This window comes from Otolemur garnettii, unplaced genomic scaffold (assembly GCF_000181295.1).
Source record: "Otolemur garnettii isolate 467f Iridium unplaced genomic scaffold, OtoGar3 scaffold00086, whole genome shotgun sequence".
In the NCBI taxonomy this organism is placed as follows: Eukaryota; Metazoa; Chordata; class Mammalia; order Primates; family Galagidae; genus Otolemur; species Otolemur garnettii.
This window is the reverse complement of record NW_003852481.1, coordinates 7,171,545-7,176,221: the sequence shown is the minus strand read 5'-3', so window position 1 is coordinate 7,176,221 and position 4,677 is coordinate 7,171,545.

Genomic DNA, 4,677 nt, shown 5'->3' with positions numbered 1-4,677 from the left:
CGCCAAGACAACACAAAGACCAGACCGTGTGGCTGTCCAGCTGACACTGACCTCTGATGCCCCTTTTTGTTTTAAAAGTAAAATCCAGAACCAGAAATATTCCTCCTCTGTAGAGAAAAAGGCAGCTGGTCAGCTTGACAGGCGGAAACTGCAGCTTTCTCGTTAATGTACAATCCTGAAACGGTGATGTATGGCTGGTGATAGATCATGTTGGGTTTCCGGAGAGCAGGGAAGGCTAAAGCCGGAGCCTAATTCATGATGCATGAACACATTGATCTTCTTGGCTCTGAAAATACAGTGTAATGAACCCCCGCTAACACATCATTTTTATTCCACTGCACCTCGCTAATATCTAATGATTTCACCTTCTACTGTGATCAAACATAATTGTATGGGAGTTTCAACTTTGTTCTTTGATAGGGGAACACCGCTGCCCAGAGCTGTTTGGCTCCTTACTGTTGGTAGAGCAAGTCTGAAACTCACACATATAATGATTAAGATCCTACAGATGAGATGTCACGTGGCCTTTTGAGGAGCCCTGTGTGTTTGTGAGTGCATGGATGGGTGACATTCAAGAAGGTGTTGTATGTGTACGTTAAAACAAAAGCTCCCTGAAGGCAAGAACCGTTCCCAGCAGCAGATGCCGCTTCCCTGGGATGGCCAGACCCTTTCCCACCAAGTGGCTCTTGGGAATGGCAATTACTCAGAATAGAGATCATCTTGTAAATGTTATTGTTTGCAGAATCTCATCTGCTGATTGAAATCACTGTAATAATTTCGTCTGAAGTCCATGAGGCTTCCTGAGGGGCTCTTGCCAGCCCGTCCTTGATCGTATTATATCCTATGTGCATCCCGGGTTTCTTGGACAGAGCTTTCAATTGTGCCGCTCCATTCTCCATGTTAAAAGAGCTGTTTGGGAGGGAAAAAAATTAATATTAATTTTATAACTCTCGCCATCTGGCCTGAAGGTAGTTTGTTTCTGATGAAGGGACATTTACAGCCCTTGTGTGGATGAGTTGAGCTCTCCTACACCAGAGCCATAGTTAGAGGCAAGGAACCAGGGCAGGAGCCCCACATCTGACACTTGCGAGCTGTGTGACCTTGGGTAAATCACGTAACCAGTTATCTCATCTGGATCTCAGTTTCCCCTAAGGAAAGGGAAATTCCAACGCCTGTCCTGTCTGAATACAGGCAGCTGAATCAGATGATTTTCAGTGTCTCTTATGTTGCATTTGGTCACAGCAACCTCAAACTCTTAGGCTTAAGCAATTCTCTTGCCTCAGCCTCCCCAGCAGCTGGGACTACAGGCACCTGCCACAATGCCCTGCTATTTGTTTTTGGTTGCAGTTGTCATTGTTCAGTAGGCCCGGGCTGGGCTCGAACCTGCCAGCCTTTGTGTATATGGCCAGCGCCCTACTCACTGAGCTATGGGCGCCGAGCCAGCTCCTCTGCATTCTAAGAGCTCCTTTCTTTCTCTGTCTGTAGAGCTTGAATTTTTTAGAGATCCCCATCCTTCTTACAATGAGATATGGATATGAGTAAATCATAACCTCACAACTTGGATAAAGAGAGAGACCTGTACTTCTGGCCTCTTTTTTTTCTTTTATTAAATCCTAGTCTGGATTTTTAAAAAAGAGAATGAAAACCCAGAGTGAATTAAGCAGAATAGTTGCCCGTTTATTTCGGTTTTTAAAAGAATCCATAACAATATTAAGTTAATGCAAAACTCGGTGCTCAAGGTCAAGCTCCCACACACTTTAATAGGTGAGACTTTGACCCCTGTCTGGGCCTTTGATTTGGGCCTGCACTGTGTCCCATGGGCCGATGGTAGAAGGTTAATACATGAAACGCTAGTATTCCAGAGAAATACAGTCCAAAACTTGTGATGCAGGTCAGGGTACAGTATCTGACTGCAATCAATATGCACTTAAATGTTTGGATCATCTAAACCTCCACTTAGCACAAAGTATCTCCAGAGAGACCTTTCTTAGGAGCGGAGAAATTACTATTCCAGAGCTGTGGGTCTTCTTGGTCCATTTGTGTTTCAAGTGAGATGCTGGTGAAAGGGGCAAAGGAGGTCTCTTTGGGATGAATTGGTTGAAAAATAAATACTCTGGGGGACAGAGAGGCTTGACTCTAATTCTGCCCACCACTGCCGAGAAGAATTTGGCCCAATTCCTAATTAGTGCCTCTCACTTTCTGCCTCTGCAATGGGGGTAATTTATTGAGATGCATTAACAAGGTGTGTTGAGACCATTGAATGGAAGACAAATATTATTTACGCTCACAGACTCGACATAGCTGGAAAAGAAAAGCTTTGAAGTTCCAGCCACCCGTTGTTCTAACGCTGAAACTACAGAAGAATGAGAAATGTCATCTATTTATTTAATCGTTGGACTCCCAAACTCATTAATTCCAAAGCCAGAATTGAAATCAAATTCCTTATTTAGTCTTTAACGAGTCACAGTCCAGGGCTGGATCAGCACTAGAATCTTATTCTTATTACTTTGCTGATTTCTTGAGAGACGTAAAAAATGGAAAAGAAGCAAACAGACTCAAAGGCAATTGAGACTGTGGATGAACTTGGGTGCAGGGAAGCAGAGTTAGACTTGAGGATGAAGGAGAGGAGCAATACTGGCTCCCGTTTGGGTGAGGAATAGACAGAACTGGTCTGTAGCAAGATGGATGCATGTTGCACATATCACCTGTTGATGTCCATTTGTACGTTTCCTTAAAAGTTAAATGACGCTACGGGAAAGATCTTTGGTTGGGGAGCCAGGGTTACTTATAGGTGATATCCCGGGTTAGAACAACGTTGGCAGTGGGTGATTTTGGAAGAGTAGCCGGAAATGCAAAAGACAGGCTAGAGACAGAGTCTTAAATTGTAAAACAAGAGTTGGGGAAGACATAAAGCAGAGGTTATTGGCCTCGTTTAGAGACTAAATACCACAGCAAACAACTGAAAGAGCTAGGAAATCGTCTACCAAAAATTTGAAAATGAGGTGGCCTTTCCTTGTGGTTTGGAAGTCAGTTAGAGTTAGAGAGTTTGGGATTTAGTTAGAGAGAGTTAGAGAGTTAGTACCCACATAACCTGGTGGGCTTCCTTGCACATCTGGAGTACATGAAGACATGTTCTGGCTTAGCACACAGATCAGTGAATTCTTATGGTAGGATCTCCCTTTTCCATCCATTCACCATATGGCATTTTAGGACACTTTCCCTCCATACATGCACTAATTGCATTAAAAAAAAACACGTAAATGTTATGGGAAAACCTGGGATGTCAAATATCTGAGCAACACTCTGAAGACCTAATATCGCTGCTGAAGGATTTGACCTTGGTAATCTAATTTGCTTTAAATTTGAAATGATCCTTCCTTCTCTTATTATAGGGCTCCATGTCGTTGGCTCATGAAGATCACAATTTCTTTTCCTCCAGTTGTAATAAATCCAATTCAAGCACCCTCTTGACTTGAAATTCGTCCCAACAACACACGGAGGGCAATGCTCCCCTGATATACCTCTTGGGGAGGGCAGGCTAGCCTCGTCTGCTGGAGAGAGATGATCTAAGACCATAACGTGAGGCTCTCTCCCTTCCCCTCTCTCCCCCCAACCTCAATATAATCTGTGAAAAGAATACTGTGTCTAAATTATAGCTGATTCCTCATTATCCAGCAGTAAAAAGGTTAGGCGAGCCAGAAAGGCAGACTGACTCCTGCTTCACGTTTTATCTTTCCGCTTGGGAACCATTCAGTTTCTCAAATCCATTTGAAAACACTTCAGCTCGTTCCATCCAATCTAGGGATTTTAACCTTTTTCTTTCTCTCTTTTCTTCTTCTTCTTCTTCCTTTTTTTTTTTTTTTAAACTAGCAGTTAAGCATTATAACTGACCAGCCTGTAGCCAGCATATCTGTCTATCAGTCTATTGATTAGTCATGGGTCTAGTGTCTGACAACAGAACTTGACTTTTGGATAACATTTGGTATTGATTCGGAGCTAAATTGGATGGATCTTTGAAGGACTCGGTTGTACTATGGAGGGTTTTTTGAGTGATGAATCATCATAATAATTACAGCACTTGGTATGAACTCGGTAATCATAAGGCCTCTGGCACCCAAAGGTATCTTTTTACCAACCAGTAACTATCTTGATGGGAATGGGAAACTTGAGCTCCAAACTACCACAATTTGTTACTCTAATTAATATGAGCTGAAGGAGGAGCCCGGATATCGAGAGCAAAGGACCCAGGATGAATACTAGGGCTCTAGAAGGAGCAGCCCTCATCCAGGCAGCACAGATAAATCCGCAGAGGCAAAACCAGAAAGAAGAAACGTCTCGATGACAAACGTCTATGTTATAAACATCATTAGCAGACAGAGAAAGACACGGGAAGTAAGTGTGTGCCAAGACGCGAGACAACAAGGGTTATGACCAAACAGTATTAAACACTAACCAAAATATAAAGTCATAACTAAAATAACAAAGAACGCACCGGAAAACCTATACTATGCTGTTTCCCTGGAGCAGAGGGAAGGAAGGGGAAGAATCAGGTTAATGTGCGGGACGATGGGCGGAAGGGAAGAGAAGAGATTTAATCCCTCAAGTGGTTCTCAACAGTGTCTCGGTGTCAAAAGCCTCAGTGGGGTTTTGATGAAACTGTTTCCTTTCCAGAGAATC